This window comes from Panthera onca, chromosome F2, assembly GCF_046562875.1.
Source record: "Panthera onca isolate mPanOnc1 chromosome F2, mPanOnc1 haplotype 2, whole genome shotgun sequence".
Taxonomy (NCBI): domain Eukaryota; kingdom Metazoa; phylum Chordata; class Mammalia; order Carnivora; family Felidae; genus Panthera; species Panthera onca.
In genome coordinates, this window is record NC_138356.1 from 27,362,501 (window position 1) to 27,383,676 (window position 21,176).

Genomic DNA, 21,176 nt, shown 5'->3' on the forward strand with positions numbered 1-21,176 from the left:
CAACATGTTCATCATATAATACTGTGGTTTTGAGTTTTAAAAATCTATTCCCATTTTTTCCTTTTTTTCTTTTTTTTCCTCATACTACTTTTCAGCACTGTCACCATAATACAGAGCGAGAAAAGTGTTAAATTCACTGTAGGAAACAAGCCTTCATTTTGCTTTTTTTTTTTAAATAATGGGCTTATAACTATGCAGGACAAACCCTTCCTGACAGTGACAACTTTAAAGCATCTCTCTCTCCATCTTCAGCTGAAGGAAGTAAAAGCCATTGTTATTGATGTATGTGAAATTCTGGGAAAGAAGCAGAGCTGGGGAAAACATGTATGCTCCCTAATCCCAGTTAGGGGACCAATTTGCAGTTTACCAATTTCCATACAGATGGTTGTATTCATTCCTCTGCTTTGATTATTTGCCCAGTTGCAAACCACCTTCCCTCCCCAAACACACACGTTGCTTGGATTTAGCTGATGATGAGGTCTGAATATTGCTGGAATGAAGAATAGAAGGGTGTTTGAATATCATTATATTTGTCAGTGGGCTATTCAGGAGGACTAAGTTAGCAATGATTCCTCCTCCTTGTTATAAAAAAAAAAAAAAAACACTCTGAATATGTTGCCATGTGGTGGAATTGGGATACAAAATTAGAGAAGAGAATGTTATTAGTGACCAAAAAATAGATTGGAATAGATTTATTCCAAGAAAAGCAACCACAAGTTTTAATCTGTTAGAATATTTCTGATAGCACTGTAGTTATTCTTCGCATTTAAGGGTTCTGGAAAATCTAAAGGATCCAGCATAGTGTGAGTTAGGTTGAAGAAAAAGTAATGCAGTGGGTGAAAGGGAAAAAGGACCTGAATCCTAAATAGAATTTTCTTAGACTAAGTTTCAGTTGAATTTCTCATAATAAATGCAGAATTCTACAGTTAGATCTAATGAGCTTTTCAAAACACATAAGATACTTGCTCAAATTAAAAGTGAATTACCTGGGACTTCTGTGAATTGGATCTAGGTCTATTCTTTCATGACTCAAAATTTAGTCACTACAAAAATGGGAACAGAAGACCCTCCTTGCTTGATGGTGACTGATTGTCTAATATATACCCATGGCATGCATATTAATAAACGGCTCGTTTGGGAGAACGTCTTTCTTTTTCTTAAATTTTTTTAAATGTTTATTTCTTTTGAGAGAGAGAGAGACATCATGTACAGGGGAGGGGCAGAGAGAGAGGAAGACACAGAATCCAAAGCAAGCTCCAGGCTCTGAGCCAACGTGGGGCTCAAACTCACGAACCGCGAGATCATTACCTGAGCTAAAGTTGGACCCTTAACTGACTAAGCCACCCAGGCACCCCTGATCAAGTATTTCCTATAAGCCCAGTCAAGGATAAAGATTTAAATCAGTCTCCCTTTTGTGTCATTTTTCCCAAAATTAACAGGTCTTGTGTTTGGTATGCTTTGGGTGGTCAGCACCCATTAATGGCAGCATCGGTAATAAACGTAGTCTTCTCTTACAATCATTTCTGTGAGGATGAGGACATGGGATTCAACAACAGTTGGGAAATCGTCTTCGTGTCTTAGAGTCTGCATTCTCTCCTAACTAGAGACAGGCCCCCAACGAGGACCTCATGCTTTCCATGGTAGAACAAATCGGGACTCTTCCTGATGCTTAGTTTCACAAAGTCTTCGTCTAATGGTGTCACTTCTTCAGTATGGTTAAAAAAATATATTTTCCATGCTTTTAAGATAAACAGCCAATCACCTCTGAAGAGAGTGCAAGTACAGATTAACTGATTTAAAATTTGGATATTCATCTATCTGTGCTACCTCACCAGGGAGGTAAAATCAAATGAATCATGCAAATGTATAAAGGTCGGATGATAAAAAACAATGCTGAGAAATTATTAGGACAAATCTTGTTTTGTCAGGGCTGCACTTAATTGAATAGCATTAATGGTATTATGTTTTTAAGCAAGGGCTAATGTGCAATTTTATTTTTTAAAATTACCTAGAGACATATTGTTTCTGGACTATTAACTTTTTTTTCTCAGTATTTAGATCACAACTCCTAAAGGCTTAGCTATATTTTGACAGGTACTGACAAAGAGTGCCATGGAATTGTGACTCGATTGTCACCTTCAGAGTGTTCAAGCTGAAAAACTCAGGATGAGTGCTAGGTACTAATTAGAACTGTTATATTAGGAAAGCAAATACAATGGTGTCTAACATTAAACAAAGCACAGTTCTCATCAAAAATGGTTTCTTTTGTGTGTGGGTTAGTCTACAAAACCATTTTGCATGTTAATGAAGCACAAACAATTATTGCCAGAGTAACTAGTCCCATGCAATTACAAAAATCACATAAAAGCCCTATTGTTTGTTGTCTTATGATTTTTTAATGCTAATTTTGCACTTGATAATTTCGGATTTCATTTGTACTACAGTGCACAATTAGGTTTTTATATCTGTGAAGGTGAAGGCTAGTAATAGGAAAAATAACTCCTCATGTAAAAAGTAAAAGAAATAGTCATTTCCAGAATGAGATGATCAGACAGCCTGAAAAGATGGAGAAAAGCGATGAGGCGAATTTCCATCAAGCGAAAAGGCAACATTTATGTAGCTGAAAGAAGAGGGTAACCTAGACCATTTCTCATAGAAATTGGAGAGGGAGAGAGAGACACACAAAGAGAGGGAGGCAGAGGGAGAAAAAGATTGGAAAGAAAAGAAAAACACAGAAACAGTGGAAGATAAGGTATGGGGAGGAAACTAGAATTAAGACACTCATGCTCATCACAGAATTGCCACATACTGCATGATAAACCATAGTTCCAGCTGTCAAACGAGAGTGATTCAGGGGAATGGATTTATAAGTAAAAGTCTATGGAGACAATTAGGTGTCAAAACTATTTAAGCAAAGAAGCGCCACTATCAAAATGCCAGTGTGAACGCTAGCTGGAATTTTAGCAAAACCTTTGAAAAATGGCTTAATTGATGAAGAATTCTTTGCATTAGTATCAGGTGAAAATGGCAGATTTGTGTCTTACTAAACCAGGCTTTCAATTTTGTCTCAAAGCGCACAAGGCAACTTACTCCTTGGGCTTCACGTTTAGATAACAATTTAATCTTTTACTCCAATAATGTAGATCTTGATGTGATTAAACAGTTTTTTCCTAGAAAAAAAATGGCATGGTGTATTGAATTTGTTTATATTTTAAAATAAATTTTTGGGAAACTGCAAACCACTTGCAATGATTTCAATCAGTGTTTACCTTCTGCAATGTTTATAAGAACTCTGGATTTTTTTGGTTGGTCTTACTTCCTGGATGGTGCAACATGTATCGGGTACAGGCTTAGATTTAATGCTACCTTAGATGTCTTTGAATACAGCACAATGTTTGAAAGATCAGAATTCATTTTTCTGTTAGGATTCTGGTTCTTATTTTTGTTTACTGCAATTTAAATTATATAAAATGTTTGTAGCTCTCTTTTATACTATTTAAAATACTGGAAATATACTTAAAATGAGCATGTTTACACTATTAGAATAAAATCTTCAAAATCCCAAACATTTCATTTTTCACATAACTGGATGAGTTTAATCTTCTTTCTTCTTTTTTTTTTTTTTGCATCCCCATATTCTCACTCTTTTTTTTTTTTTTTGTCTACTATTAAAAGCATTCCTCAGAACATTAGTGTTTTCCAAGGGTGAATTTTCCTATTGTTAATTTTACAATTAATTTATATCCCTGTTACTTATGGACTGTTATTGGGCCTGTATATAGAAAATACATCTTATCATATGGAAATATCATTAACATACACTTGCAACTATGTGGTATTTTAGAAATATTACACATTTTTAGGTAATAATTATTTCCTGGTTATCACAGTTTGAAGGTGTTACTGTATCTTCCTGTTTCTCTAACCTTCCTCCTCCATTATTACTATCTAATCAATGGAAGGAAGGAAGGAAGGAAGGAAGGAAGGAAGAAAAGGAGAGAAGGAGGGAGGAAAGAAGGCAGGGAAAGGGAGTCTGGGGTAGTGTCTAAGTTGTTTCTACTACTTAAAGCAAAGAAAATCCCCAGGGTTTTCTTTTAAATTTTGTCATCACTGTTGCTTAACTTTGTGCAAACACGATAATACACATTCCTTAATAATGTGGAAGTCTACAACAAATATTCAGTGCATTAACCGTGTACATTTTTAATGAAAAGAATTTTGAAACTCTCTGACAAATAACTAAATCTTTGGCAAAAGTAAGAATACCTGTGTGTATTTAAATATATAATAAAACTGCCTTCAGTTAATGTAAAAATCATCTTTATCTCACATGAAAATAAGTGGTAACAAGCTATAGTGTAATAATCTGAAATTCATATTGAAGATTTACCTCTTTTGGTGTCTTAGGGACCCACAAAAATATTTTTTAAAAATTTACATGATGTCTATGCATTCTTAGGTTCAAGTCTATAGCCCAAGCCTTAGTTCCTAGATGTTAAGAAAACTTACATAGTATAAAAGGATCATTCGGCAGTTCAGCAGTGTTACTAACGAGTCTGATATAGAACTGAGTATTAGGGGTTAATAGTTTGGAAAATCAAGAGACATTTAGGAGAATGCATACTTTAGTGGGCATTACATAAAACAATCATTCTTTAAAAAGGATTAGATATATTAAGCATTTCCAAATCATTTTTCTTGTCAACTTAAAGTGCGCAATGCTTTGTTTCCATAACGTTTTTCTAAGCCTTTAGACCAAACAGAGGTAATTAAAGGAGTCCACTGAAATAATTCCTATTTAGAAGTCATAAATCACAAAGTGAGTTCTCTACCTCAAATTTTAAAAGTGATAATATATCCAAAAGTAGAAATGCCACTTAAAAAAAAGAATGCCACCTATGCCTGTTTTCCCTCTAAATTTAGTGTCGTGCTCTACACTTGGTTGTTTTCCATAGTGTGGGCAAGCCGCTGCCAGCCTGGCTACGAAAATGGCGACAAGCACTGCCTCAGCATCTTGACGTCTCTGTGGTGAATCCTTCCTTTCCCCTTCAGCTTCCCCTTCCTGAATAGGGAGGGGGTCAGGAAACTTCAACATATACCTCAGTTACTAAATTTCCGGGGAAGGAAATGCCATGTATCAACTATCGTCTCTGCTTCCTCCTCCGCTTCCCCCCGCCACTTCTTCCCCTCCAAACTGCAGTGACACCTCCAATCTTTACCAGCCCAGATCCTGGGAAGGAAACTCCCTATCCTTCACCAATGCCTTCTGGTTGCTCTCTGGATGCATTCATTCCACAGCTGGGATGACTATCCCTACTGTTTTATTTATGATGCAATCAGCTGCTGTAAGAAGGTGAACAGTAACTGCGATTCCATTGCATAAAAAAGCCTTTTTAGCCCTATGTTATAAACATTTAAAAGTCTCTCTTTTACCCTTTTAGAAAAAGCACAGCAGGAGGTAGATAGAGGTCACTGGGAGTCTCTAATTCATCTACATTTATAGTAGGTGTTGCAAGCTCTATTAGCAGAAAATGTATGACAGTCAGACTGAAGTTTAATGTTTTACTTAAAATATCTGCCTCTCTAGCTAATGCCAGAAGCTGTGCCCATGATTGGTGGCATGTAGACACTTACTAGCAAAAGCTTCCCCTTTGGCAGAAACTATCAGTTGGAAAACTGCTGTTACAATAATATATTTGAGTATCATCCCAGAAAATCCTGCTTAAGAGATTTTTTCCCCACACAAGGCAGCACTAACAGTACACAATGCTTTCTGCCAACACAGACATTGACATGCACTAAAATATTGAATGGTAACCAGACATATGTATATTATCTTGCCGTTCACCAGTGGAAATTATTTTGAACTGGGAAAACAATGCTCTTCTCATTGCGCCAGCGAGAGTGTCCTAAGAGTAGGTTCGGCACCGATACACCAACCCAGCACCCTTCTGAGAAGGCTTGTAAAGTGCTGCACGCTGAACTGACTTCATCCTATAATTATAATGGCTTCCTTAGTGGGCCCATTTCTTCTTTGGACACTGCCATCTTGTGAGTACTAAATACATCATCAGTGAGTCTCGTTCTCATGTATTACACTAATACATCATTGGACTGACAACTGCTTCTGATGATCTATTAATGCAATACATCAGAGTGAGGTGTTTGAATAGGGTATTACTCAGAAACCAGTGCCGTCTTCATAAAGCCAGGTCCACAATCCAATTCCATTTAATTACACAGAATTCATAGCATGCTAGCAGCAGACTAATACTACCAAAATTCTAGCATCATCAAAGAAATTATTTGCATTCTCATTACATTATCAACAAAATCTTTTTCCTTTCCTGGAAATAGATCTGTCTTGTAAGTCAGTGATTCAGACTCCACGAGCTCACCATCCCCTACGACACACGAGGATCATTTTGCAATGGCCCATGAATAAAACAAATACCCTTTTCCCTATCCTAACTACTCCACATTCTATAGTCGTTAAAAAGAACATCAGATTTTCCCATCTAAAACACAATTTCTTTGGTAAACATACACACTATATTGAATACTCTTTGTTTGTAGTCACTAGACGCCGTCTAAACATTTGTACTTCTGTACATATTATACAGAAAAAAGAAGAGACAAGAAAAAAGCAGCTGAATTTGCTTGAGAGTCAGTTACACTGCACTCTATGTATGTGTCATTTGTCACAAAGCTATCATAAAGCACACCCAGTCCCTCTGTTCTTCATTTCTGTATAGAACACATCTATTTGTGTTTGGATAGCTTACCGTGAAATTTAAATTCTGTCATCTATTGCTTTTTGGTGGTGTTATGAAGATTTTGAATTGTCTCTAATAATCAAGTTTCAACAATTGTATCCAACCTGAATTAACACGAATTCTTTTTAGAAATTTGCTTTGTTACCTGCATATTTTGTTTGTTTGTTTCAGAATTCCTTGAGTGTTTTCCTTGGTGTTTCACAACAGTCATCCAGTATAATCTAAATGAAACAGATACAAGATTTTACAGCATTAACCTATGAATTTTAGGTTATTCTTCTCTCAATTAAAGTTAAGACCACAATAAAGTAAACATCACAAATCAGTGCCATAGTTTATGACACAACTTAAGTCCAATTGTCTAACACCTTCCTTCCTTTGTCACAGATTTTTCAAATAGACTATTTTGTTTAAAAAGCATTTATCTATTGTTAATGTCTTTGGAGAATTCATCTTGGGGTTTATACTGAAGATAAATGCAGGCATGTGGTTTATGAAAAATGCCTCTGCAAGTGACACGCAGCCTGATATGAGTTACCACAGTCCGTTTCACATGTGGGGCAATCCACTACTTGCCTTGCATTTATTATGTTTTCTGGCCTGTATTTTTTCTTCCTGTTATTGAGATCTTTTGATATTATATACTCTTAACTACAAAATGCTGGCAGTATATCTGCAAAGAATGATATGTGTATATATACTATACTCTATAATATCACATTTTATATTATACATGTATTATGCCATGTACACAATGTAAGAGTCCCCTCAATATCAATTGCATTCCTTAATATTGAATGCACACCTCAAATATGCATTTCATTTCAACTCAGGACAAGAATAACAACAAACCGTCATTAAAAACTACCTCAAAAAGAAAAGCTGCCTTCGGGGGCAGGAACGTGTGTGTGTGTGTGTGTGTGTGTGTGTGTGTGTGTGTGTGACAAAAGGAACAAGAACAATAGTAAATAATGCATGTCTTTGGATATATAGATTAATCAATCTAGTTTGAATCTGTGATAAAACTCCCTGTCACTTAAAAAAGGAATATAGATGTTTATATGCATGTGACTCCATTATGGAGTTTATCATTCCTCAAAAGTTACAATTCTGCTTTCCATGGCATTTTCTCTCCTTTACTTTTAGTAAAACTGTCTTAGTCTCAAGATCTCCTTTATGTATGTTTCTCAAAATAGCACTCACAATTCATTTTGAGCTTTTGCTAATTAAAGAATTACCTTGAGATCCGAATGCATACAGTATGTGAATAACATGTAGTTGTTAAAAAGAAGCATGCTCATGATTAGTTCAGTTATAGATCTTTTTTTTTCTTTCCTTTAAATGGTCCCCTATGCCACTTACTAATATTTTCCACCCTTGCAGCTTTTAGGTTGTCTATCTTACAACTACTATTCTGTACCTACTTAGGCACACATGAAAAGCAATATTCCAGCTTGTTGGCTGCACTGGGTTAATACAGGGACAGTGCCTTCTGTGCTCTGAAGCGACATTGCATGTAAGTTCATGGTGACAGAGATACCCCCCGTGCAGTTTCAGGATGTCACAAGGAAGGGGAAAGATGGCCGGACTCCATCACTCTGGATGCACTCAGGGGCTGAATGAATTTGAAATATAACCAAGTCTGAATGGAAGAGTGGTCAGAAAGCCAAGAGCAATTACTTCAGCTTGCAAAATGTTTAAACGATTTACTTCACAGGACAAATGCAGAGTCTTTATGTGCTGGGAACTCTTAAAACTGCATTTGGACAAAATTTGGTGAGGCTCTTTCACAAGCTATTGGAAAAGGGGAAGGGAAATTATTTGAGATGCCAGCAGCATTTAGTCAGGTATTTCTGAAACCCAAACCCCTATCCTGTCACCTTTGTTTCAGAAAGTCTGACTCGTTCACATTTTCCATCACCTTGGGAAGAAAGCTCAGGTAAGTGGCTTAATTTACAGATGGATGGAACAAACTTATTTAAAAATTCTCAGTATGTTATCATGAATCATGTAGGCCTATTAAACTAATTGCTAAGTAAATTTAAGCAGTATTACAGTAGAAATCAGTAGAATTTGTCATCAATCTGGAGAGATCTTTGGTGGTCTCATGCTGCCCCCCACAGATATGTCTCAGAACATTCATTATGCCATAATTACAAAGTCTCTTTGAAGAGGCTAAAAATCCCTAGACTCCTCTCATCAATTATTTTCACCTGTTAATTCATTTTGTGTGAGGTAATAACCTCGGCATAATAACAAATGTGCAAGTACTCCGATTTTGCAATTAAAAGCAGCAGGGCTTCTATTTTGATCATACAGACTGTGACATCCATCATAGAAAACAATTTGGGCCTAGCAGGATGACAGATGCCGTACTGATGGCTCTACTAACTAACTGCCTGTCCTAGGAAAAAAAAAATGGTCGGGCTGAAGCCCGCAGCTGCAAGCTATCTGATAGCTTCTGACCAGTCAGCAGGAGAAAGCCTGCAGTGACTAAATTACTGAAAGGTAATTTTACTTCACAAAATGAGGATTTCTGAGCCATAAACATATGCATTCCAGTGGCTGCTGTAATTTGGAAACAAATAGCCCTTTTCATTTGAAAATGACTGGAATCACTGCCAGTGTTCAAGACGTTTTGTTTCTCCGGCTTTTACATGAAAAATACAATGTAATACTCATTATTTCTGCCCCCTTTCACATCTTATTAGACACAGAAGGCAAGGTGGTTATCTCTGCTCTCTTAGGCTAAATCTACACAAGGAATTTTCCCCCCAACCTCTGGACAGGTGCCTAAATAATGGAAGAGAGCTCATTTTTGTCTTTTCGTCTGTATCAAGCCCGAGTGAGCACAGTCTTGGGATGAGATCCCACTACCCCAGATCATCTGGAAGACACCCACACCTAACTGATCACACTATGGGATGAAGCTGTTTACTCACCCATCCTAGCTGTGAAAAGGGGAATTCGGCGCTAATAGATACAGATGAAAGGTTTCCGCCTTATTTTTAAGATCATAATATTTTAAAAGATTTCATAAAGCACAATGTGGCCTCTCTTTTCACTTCAAATTAAAGTATTTGGTATCTTAACCTACACTTCACTAGAATAACTGTCTTTGAAAACATATGTTCTTATGCTACTGCCAATTTTGAAAAGAAAAATCATACGAATATGCAGTAAGTTTTGGTTAATTGAAAACATAAATATTTTCATTATTACCTTTGATAGGAAAATATCTCAATAGAAATTGAGAGGCTTTGTGCATCTGTGTTGCTCTTACAAAACTAAATTCAGGGAACAGATTATAGAACACAGGCCACTCAGTATAATAAAAGCAGATATGAAATGCAAACAAAAACCATATTCCTGGAAATTGTTATGCTTTTAGGATTATGTGTTCAGATTTCTTGAGTGAATCAGGACAACAAAGGATGAGGCCAAGACAAAAGGTTAAGCACAGTATGAACTTTCTCAGCTGCCGGGCACCTTAGGAAGATAGTGCCGTTTATGATGTTAACAGCCAATAATGCTTACGTTTTACACTTTGCTCCCATATTCCTTGCAGAAAAACAGGGAAGAACACTGTTTCTTGGGGAAAATCTTAGTTTCTTAGTCCACTTAGTTTCTTACTCTACAGTTTCTTAGTCCACTGTATCATAGTCATAAACCCTGTCATCAAGAAGGACAAACAGATGACAGAAGCAAGGATGTGCTCCTGGAGAAACACAGAGCAGTGAGGGATGGTGCTTCCTTTTTCAGTGCTCCAATCAGGCTCCTTCCTAAACCTTTGAAGGTAAGCCAGGGTTGGGCATGGGTCTCCTTTGACTTTTAGGAGGGTGATCCTTTCACATTCGCTATTAATAAATCCTTTAAACTTGTGCAGAATACCTCTGCATAAGGGCAAAAGCCTCCGTGAGTAGCCTGGTAAGTTTCATACACAAGTTCTTTTCATCAGGTTGCACAGTGAAAAATCAACTGAAAGAGACACATTAGAACAACGAAATTGCAATTACCCATCCGAGATCTCCTTTAATGGGATGCCAGGAGGACTTGCCCTTTATGCACACGCTCTGACTGTAACTAATGCTCAGTAGTCATCAACAAATTATGACTCGTGACACTTTTGCTGCTGCAGTATTAAGCCCAAAGTCCAATGGAGAAAATATATGGTTTTTATTACAAAATTGTTCTTGTTTACAATTCTAATATCCTCTTCATTATCTACTTTTCCAGACATTTTAGGCAGTTCTGAAGACCTGGGGCAGCACTAGTCCTGTCATAAAGAGAAATTAATGTTGTTAAAGTTGGCCTAGCTGCCCTCTGGGACAGCTGAAGATGTGGAAATATAAGGCTCTGTTTTTAAAATGGAAATGATTAAAGGCACAGACACCTTGCTCTTGGAGCAGCCACTAAAACTTTTAATAAAATACGTGGGCATACACACACAAAAGCTTCTTTTCTTTTTCTTTCTAAGTCATCATCATCATCATCATCATCTCTCTCTCTCTCTCTCTCTCTTAAATCCAACTTTGTTCTATAAGAAACAGCCTGCTTTCAAGATTAATAAGCGTAAAAATGACCTCATCATTATAAAGAACACATCTGTTTCATTCAGCAGTAGCTTACTCAGTAACGACCAGGCACAGAGAAACCAGGAGAGCTTTCTCCAAATAGTCAGTAAGCTAATTAGGAGCACTCTTTCACAGGTAGTCTTTACAACAACCGGCAGGCTCAATCTGGCCTCTCGAAAACACTTTAAGAACAGCCGAGCAATCACCACTGCTGGAGGTGGGCACCCCTGCTTGTCTCTTTCCAGATATCAAGAAGGGGTTTTCTCAGGAGGAAGCAAGGAAGAAACAGCAAGCCAGTGGAGGTTACTAGAAATCCTTTTAGAGAGAGCCTACCAAAAGTATCTTGAACAAAATGGCTCATATATCAGGAGAAAAATGGCAGGAAATAACTCAAAGGAAGAGAGCATAACCTTTGCCATCCAAGGGCCAAAGAACGGCAGTCAAGACTTCACCTCCCTGATCCTCTCAACCTTAGTCATTTTGTCAGGTTAAGCGAATGCTCTCCATATAGAGCTGAAGAGTGAAGTAACACCCCATTCTGCTAATGTTTTAATTATAGTATTTTATTTCAAGAAGTTTTGTTTTTCCACCATTTTCTTCTTTCTTTCTTTTCCTTTCTTCCTTTCTTCCTTCCTTTTTTCTTCCTTCCTTCCATCCTTCCTTCTTTTTGATTTCTGATTTCTTTCTGACTTCTTTTTAGTTTTTCTACTTGCCAGCATGCAGCTCAGACACAAAATTATTATTATAGACATGGGAGGAATAAAAGTTTTACCATATTCTTTAATTGTTTTCATTGTTTCACTGTTTGCTTGGTTGCTATTCACAAGAGTTACTATAGCTTCCTTAAAATATAAAATTACCAGAGGATAGTCAAAGGTCACTGAGGTTCATCTTTTCCATGCAGAATTCTCTCATGTAGATAATTTCATTGAACATCTGCTCTGTAAACAGACTTAGCAGACTGGAGTCACTCATTCCCATGTTTTCAAGTAGACTCATATAGAAGCCATGTGAAACCACAAATCAAGACCATTTCAACAGCATAGGAAGAATGTCACAACTCCATTACATTAAGCAGCTTGAGTATCCAAAAGACGGCCATACTGTCATGAAACACTCCCTCTGCTGTTGCTTCAGTCTGCGTCTACTTCCTCCCCTGAGTTTAGGTTTTGTTTTCTCTCTTGATTCTTGTTCTGCGGCTCTATTACACACAGATGGAGAAAACATTTGCCCACACACAGTAATTTGAGGGGTGCCAGGCACTGCACGCTGCTGCAATAGCCACGCTTCCTCTCCTGGGGCCTCATACAAAGTGTCTGAAATTCCACAATTAGATGTCCTGTCCTGTGGACTTTGAAGGTTTTCTAACCTTCAGGAGTCACCTAATTAAATTTTAATACCCTTAAGTATAAACACCTTAACTGAAACAGCTAATACCTTGTTGGAGATTAGTTGGCGAGTAGTGTTAAAGAAATTTAGCTTTGGGATAATCGTAACAATAACATTAACATTACTGAGACCCTGATCCGTACCACTCACTATTCTAACTTCACATGGTTGAACTTATTTCAGCACCACAACAGCCCTTAGAAAAAGAGACAATTAAGCACAGAGAGGGTAAGTCATACAGCTGTGAAGGACTGAATCCCTAATCACACCCATACATTCTGGCCCCAAATTTGACGTTTACAATGAAACAACTCCACAAGTCAACTCAAATCCACAATTAAAAAGGGAGGGGGTGCCATTTGAAGGAAGGAACTCTTAAAAGCGATGCTCCAACATCATACTGCTTTCTTCAACCTCTGCTGAAGGCCTATAGCATGACTACAACACCTCTTAAACAGTGATCACATATCAACAATCACTATCTATTCCTGTCACCAGACATTTCTCCAGCAACTCATACAGCATTTTGCTTATTTGACCCTACTTTACTGTAGCCTTTTCCTGAGAAGTTATATATCTACTCTCATTAAAATGCAAACACATGTTTGGAAAGGGATTGGCCAATGATGAAAAAGGCATCTGCTGCTGAGTCTGTGGTTTCCTTACATGAAATGTTTGTCTCCTTCACCCCAAGCTATAGCTGACATCTAAACTTTCATATGCCTGTGCTCAATTATTGGGTAAGTTGTATAAACCAATAGGTGGAAAGCAGTACATATTCTTACTGGATGTAGTATTCTCCTTTTTTACCTTGAAAAATAGCATAAAAATGTATCTTCAATTGATAATTCTTCAATTATCCTAAGTTAGAAAAAAAGGAAGAAAGCAATTACTAATTTCATTTATACTAATTGATATAAGTTCATTATTATCTGTAATCAGAAATCAGTGCCATATACTACTAGTAAAACCTGTCAACTCATTGAATTATTCACTTTATATTCATATATATACGTATATTCATATATACATGTATACATATTCATTTGATCATTAATAAAAAATATATATATACACACAATACACATATACATGACCAAATGAATAAAAGGTTATGCATACGAATACTTAAATGTTGGGTAAGAATCACAAGTGGAATGTTGTATTTGGTAAAGCAAGAGTAATGGAGAAAGACATTCATAGATTAAAATCCTGGCACTGCTTCATATTAGCTTTCTGACCATGGTGAATGTTCTTTAATCTCTCTACACTTATATTTTCCTTTTGTTTTTTTTTAACTATAGTCATCATGCTTATTGGATTCCCAGAACTTACTAAATCTTATAACTGGAAGTTTGTACTCTTTGACCAACATCTCCCCATTTCCCTCATGCCTCAGCCCTTGGAAACCAATGACTGTTTGTATAAGTTGCCTATTTTAAGATTCCATGTATAATCTATTTTCTCATAGAAAAATAAAATTTTGTCAAAGCAAAAATAATTCGTACTTCATAAGATTATTGGGAAGAATAAATGAGATGTAGATTGGCTTATTTTTTATACACAAGATGAGTACTCATTATATGGTGGAAATACAATAAATATTTATTGATATATTTGGTTTTTTTATTGATTTTGCCTGGTATAAGTGGTCAATTTAAATTTGTAATTTCACTTATTCTTTATCTCAGATAAGTTTGTTGTCTATATTTAAGATCAATACTTTTTTATGTTATCTTATTTTTGAGAAACCAAATAATTAATTATACATCTTATATATTTTCCTTTGCTTCCATATCACTCACCTTAACCATGTTATGAGTTGTTTTTGCTTTCTTCTGAGGGAGAGCTTTTGAATTTCACCTTTATACCACTAACTCAAATTTCTACAAGACTGATCAAGAAAAAAAAAAAGAATATCTTAACTAGAAAAATGAGGAATTAAAGTAGAGACATTACTACTGACCTTACAGAAATAAACAGAGTATAATTGAATGCTATGAACAACTGTATGCTAACATATTACATCATTTAGATGAAATGAAAAATTCCTAAAAATGTACAACTACTGAAACTGGCACAAGAAGAAATTAAAAAAATCTGAATAGACCTATAACAAGTAAACAGAATAATAATTTAAAAAATCCAACAAAGAAAAGTCCAGGTCCAGATGGTTTCGCTGATAAATTCCACCATATGCTTCAAAATAATTTACATATATACTTCACATCTTCTTAAAAAAATAAAGAGGAAATATTTCTCAACTCATTTTATGAAGCCAATATAACCCTGGTAATACTGACAAAGTTATCAAAGGAAAGAAAACTGGAGACTACTATTTCCTATGAATACATATATACAAATTCTCAACAATATACTACCAAACGGTATCTAGCCATATATAAAAAGGATTTATACACCATGACCAAGTGGGATTTATTCTAGGAATGCACAGTTTATTCAAGGCATGAAAATCAGTCCATACACCATGTTACTAGAAAAAAGGACAAAATCCAAATAAATGATCAGATCATCACAATAGATGTGGAAAAAAATTAAACACAATCCAACACTCTTTCATAATAGAAAAAAAATCCAACAAACTAGGAATAGATGTGAACGTCTTCAAATTAACATAAGGCATCTACAAAAAAACCCATACCTAACACCAAACTTAATGGCACTTTCCATAAGATTAGGAACAAGATAAAGATGATCACTACTATTCAGCATTGTACTGAAGTTTCTAGCCAGGGAAATTAGATAAGACAAAGAAATAAAAGGCACCCAGATTGAAAATGGCACTTGCAAATGGCACGATTGTGTACTATGGACTATTTTGAGTGAATCATACTAAAAATACCAAAAAAAAAAAAAAAAATACTAGTAGGGTTAGTAAACAAATTCAGCAGGTTTGTAGGATACAAGATCAATACAGGAAATATAGTTCTATTTTTATACACTAGAAATAAACAACCTAAAAAAGGAAATTAAGAACATAATTTTATTTATAATAGCACCACAAAAATAAATTCCTCATAAATGTATCAAAAGAAACATAAGATTTGCACACTGAAAAAAAAACAAAATATCACTGAAACAAATTAACATCTAAATAAATGGAAATATGTTCATGGATTGGAAGAAGGCAATTGTTAAGAAGGCAATATTCCCCAAATTGATATACCTATTCAGCACAATTCCTATCAAAATTCCAGTTGCGTTTTCTGCAAAAAATGACAAGCTGGTCCCTAAATTCTTATAGAAACTTAAGAGTCCCAGAATAACCAAAAACCTTGCTGAAGAAGAAAGTTGGAGAACTCTTTATGATTTCAAATTTCACTCAAAAGCAACAAAAACCAGTAATGCATACTACTGGCATAAAGACAAAAATATAGATCAATGGAATACAATTAAGAATTCAGGTATAAATTCATACATCTAAGGACACTTGATCTTCTATAAGGTTGCTAAAATAATGTAATGGGGAAAGAACAGTGTTGTCAACAAAGAGTTGTGGGGCATCGAATATCCACATGCAAAAGAATAAGGAACTGTGTAAAGTGTTAGTTCTTAGCTTTGGCTAACAGCACTTCCTTGCTCTTGCAACGTAGTTTGTATACATGACAAATTCTGACCTGGTTTTGCTTCTGTAAGAAATTATCAAACTTCATTTCAGAAAAAGGATATTATTTGGTCATAAATAAAAGTGAAAACATTTTCATTCGCCGTTGCACAGTGATTCCATGGGAGGAAGGAGACCTGTGGTGTACATTGTTAAAGTGTATGCTCTATCATATGGCAAAGTTTCAGGATGACACTAGTAATGTGACCATTAGGCACACATACTCATCTGAAATAACTACTTTCACAAAATAATCCACCAAGCAGCCATTCCTTTCTTCATAATTAATATAAACGTGATTTCCTGGAGCATCCAGCAAAAATATATATTTTTAATGAGCCTTGCAGCTAGGTGCAGTTGTGAGATCCAGTTCTGGTCAATAAGATATAAGTGGAGGTCACCTGAGAATTTCACAATAAATGTGACTTCTTTAGCCTTGTTCCTGACTAGAATGCAGATGTTAAGACCAGAGCTTTAACATCCACCTTGTGACCACAAAATCACCATAAAGGAAAGGCCAAGGGAATCCTAGAATCCTGTCCCTAACATGAGCCCCTGTGCCAATATCAACAGGCAAACAATTTTCTGTTATATGGGAAAAACAAAACCCCAATCTCATTATGCTATTATACTGAGGTCTCCTTTACCTTCAGCTAAATTTAATTTCTAAATGATATACCTAAATGAAATCTAACTGGAAAATGTCATTATTTCTGCTCTTCCATTTTAAGTTGTTCTTTTTCCTGGTATTAACTGAATAATTTTTTCATACACCACATTTTAAAAATTCTGATGTAAGATTTGTTTTCACATTATTATAATGTAGCAACTTTATTTTTAAATAAGAGGTAATGGAAAGATGCCATATGATTCCATAAGTGAGATATAAATTAATAAAGGGGAAGTTCTTAACAATGTTACTAAAATAAATTATACTCATTGGTTTAGCACACAATTAAATAAAAAGTGAAATAGCATATTGACTCAAACTTCCTTGATAGTGGATGTAATGGATATACATGAGAATCCTCAAAGGAAATCAGAATATATAACACCAACATGATAGGGCCTCACTGATTTGATGAGTGCTCATTTTCAGAAAGAAAACTATGGAATAGGAACTAAATTTCTTCACTTAAGCATCAGAGTCAGTCCTCATTATCCTGAGGTCTGATTTTCCAAGGGGCTAAAATATTTAAGTTGGTGTTGTCTATACATATGTTACTGGTTGAAGAACCAACCAGTAGCCCTATGCATCTATTTAATCAACAAGTATCCATCAAGGTCCTGTCATGTACTAGAGACCGCCTGGGTTGGAGCCAGGTATCAGAGGTAATTAATATATACTTGATACCCTGCCTTTACTGGGATTGTATTGCAGGGTGATATAATTAAGGAACAGATATATATAACAAAAATTAAAAGTGCCTTGAAGTAAAAACCAAAATGTTTCTGCAATAGAAAAAAAATAGGGGGGTAATTTCCTTCGCTATAATGATCAGAGAAAGTCTTTCTGAGAAAGGGCATTTAAACTGACACTTGACCAGCTAGAACAATGAGAAGGCAATGATGCAATGAATTAGACAGACTGGGGAAGGCTAGATATTGATATACACTGAGATAACATTTCTGAGAAGAGACAGAAAAAAAGCAGTGCTTCCTTGAGCATAAAGGAAAGTGGTGGGAAATGTAGTCATCAGGGGCCTGTCATAAGAGATCTTATATGCCATGTAAAGGGTTATTCTAATTAAGGTGGAAAATTCTTTATATAAATTAAGGATGCTTTTGATTAAAAGGAACAGAAAACCTCGGTATCAATGGTCTAAACCATTTCAATTTAAATCAGTAGAAGTCTGGAGGTCAGTTGTTCCAGGATTAATTCAGTGGCTCAAAGACATCATCAAAGGTCTAGCCCTGTCCAATCTTCCATTTGGCATCTCTGGAGAGTTGGCATTATGTCTTTACCCTTCAAGCCTCATGGTCACAATAGATAAGCAGTTGTCCTCATTAAGATAAGCAGTTGTCATCCTGTTAGTTGATCCTAACAGGAAGGAAAGGGCTAGATCAAAAGGCTTTATCCCTTATCTTTTTCTTCTGTAAATAGCATATTCCTAGTGCCAGTGCAGTTCATTGTTCCAGAGTGAAATTTAAGTTTAGGTTGAGGTTAAAGCCAGTGCTGATAGAAGAGCCAAGTACATGGATGTCTGCAGAAATGGCCAAAGTTTTTCCTCAAACTTTTCTCTGTGTGCAACACAGAAGACCTCAAGGATTAGGATAATTTTAGGCAAATAAAGCTGCTAAAAGCCGGGAGAACAGATCAAATATATTATCACAATGATTGCTCATTCTTTACAAGGTTATTGAAATTTCAGAGATATCTCCTAGTCTTCTGCTAATGGAAATACAGTATGGTTCCTACTGAATTCTTTCCTTGATATTTCTCTTCCATTTTTAATCTTAGTTCTACTTAGACATGAATTACATAATTCAGAATACGGTCTGGAGTTTATTAAAATTCTTTGTGATTACTGACACCAAAACACTGCTCTGAAATCTTTAGGACCTCTGATAATATTCCTGGCACTTTGTTTTTACAAATTGCAAGATTTTTTTTGAAAACTAACAATTTATCTTAAGGTATCAAGTTCATCAAACTCTGGTTTCTCTAAAGTTTTGATTAATTTTTAATCTGTGAAAATCTGAGTGCATTAAAGAAACAAGATTCATTTGACTTCACTTTCCCATCTCATAGGGCATCCCTATTAAAGAAACTTTGAATTATCTACTTTGTATTTTTTGCTAAGCAGAATTACGGCTTTAGTTCTCAAAAATACAATTCCAGATACAGCCATTAAATGTCAAAACCACCACTTCAGAGTATTCAGTGTTCTCCATGAGGATTCTTACATAGCTGGGTTATAATTCCTAGGTATATATTAAAGTACATCAAAAGAAGGCTTCCTTCTTTGTCCTTTTTTCCCTTTCTTTTTAAAATATGCAAGAGTAGTTTGTAGTCTATATTCCAGAATTTCCTGACTAAGTCAGAGTTGCATCTGGAATGATACTTGAATTCAGAGGCAGGTCTACCTCCTCATTATTCAAATCATTGGAAATGGCTCATATGATGTCATCAGCTGTCAAGAGAATTTAGTATTAATAGACCCTCCATCTGCAGACATCTAACTGGCCTTATTTTAATTGTAGTGTTGACTCATTGGTAACATATTGTAGAAGGACAATAGACATTGAAACCTGGAATCTACCATTCTGGAGGGTGTGCTCCTGGCCAAGATGCTTTGGAAAAGGAGGATTACCAGCTTAAAGAATAGATAAATATGAGCTTGAACCAAACTTATTGTTCAAAGAGAAATAAGAGTTTGCCATCAGGAATAAAATATTTCCATTAAGACCTTGTGAAGGGTAAGGGTAAATGACAGGAAAATTTTAATCTTCCTGTGGCTTTCACTAAATATAATCTCAAGTGAGCCAACCTGGCTAAGGGACTCAGAAGAGTGAATTGTCTCATGACTTTGAAATGTCAATAACTCTTTATAAACAGTGGTTTTTGCATATGGCTTAGCATCTGTCTAATTCCTCAGCCTGAGAGCTGCTACAGTCTCTGAAATGAAATGTAAGAACGAACAATGTCTCATAACCCTGAAAAATCAAGGTATTCTAAGAAACATAGGGATATAGGGTAAAATTTTTTCATTTATCCTTGTGCTGGCTGGATTTGGAGTTGATTTCCATTAGCCTGGCTCTGATAGAATCCATGTGGATGTGGGTGCTTAATAGATTCTGTTTGGTGATGGGGGTGGTGGGGGTGGTTATTTCTGCAGCTGGTTTTGTGCTGAAGCCAAAAGAGTATAAAATCCTTTTAACTAGACTCCCAGCCCCCATTTGTGATAAACATAGTAGGCTGCCTCACTAGCACCAGCAACACGTAAAGTTCAGTTTCCTTCTGCAGGGAGATAAGAGGATCTTAACGGGTGGCTCTGAGCGCTGCATTTCCTATTTCACGCTCAGTGCATACGACTTAGGCTAACTCTCTTCATATGTCATGGATTCTTTAACAAGCCCACACTGCCCTTCCCAAGACACAACACTTCGCATTTCCCCCAAATGTGCAAAGCTAATTGCCTTAAACCATACTGAATGTTTAAACACAGTAATCAAAGGTGTGAATATTTAACTGGTTTTATCTAAATGATTAATTTCTGGTGTCTCTGTGTAAATAGTGCTATCCTCCAGCAGTTTCAGGCAATAGAATATCTATATTTGCTATTCAATTCTGGAATTCCAGATACAGTTGTCAGTTGTACACTTGACATGTATTGATGGCCCAGATATGAACAAGTGTCCTACAATATAAGTGGAATTCCAGGGCCTTAGTTTAAATTATGCAAGATGTGCTTCCTGTTAGGGATTCATTTGTCATGGACACCAAAGGATCTCTGTCTTTTTAAAGCCTCTAACAAGTAAAGGGAATGTCTTTTATTGATCAAAATTATAGAGGAGATATAGTTCACCCTATGTCACTAGATGCCATAATTGCAGAATAGCATATCTTGCTCCTAAAATTATCACCTCTGCATTTAATAGTTTATGGGCAGGGCATTTGCTTTTTATAAACAATTGCATTTAATAAGTATCATTAACATATATAAACTTGATTTAAAAACCAAACAGCGCAGGAGAATTTATAATAAGAAACATATAATTCTAACTCCTCTTCTTTGACTCTGAGAACCACTTCCTGGAAGTTACACTGTGAACATTTCCTTGTGTATCTCCCATGTATCTTCACACATA

The 21,176-nt window shown here is 35.9% G+C and overlaps 1 long non-coding RNA gene across 3 annotated transcripts in view; it reads right to left on the reverse strand.

The window, feature by feature from the left end:
• LOC132664210 (uncharacterized) overlaps window positions 1-21,176 on the reverse strand; it is a 167,440-nt gene that overhangs the window by 104,016 nt on the left and 42,248 nt on the right. The window contains exon 3 of one of the 3 annotated variants that reach the window (XR_009603518.2): window positions 6,922-6,997. The exons of the other annotated variants lie outside the window; for them this stretch is intronic. This is a non-coding gene — a long non-coding RNA (uncharacterized LOC132664210). The remainder of the gene's footprint in view (window positions 1-6,921; window positions 6,998-21,176) is intronic. 3 annotated transcript variants of the gene reach the window in all.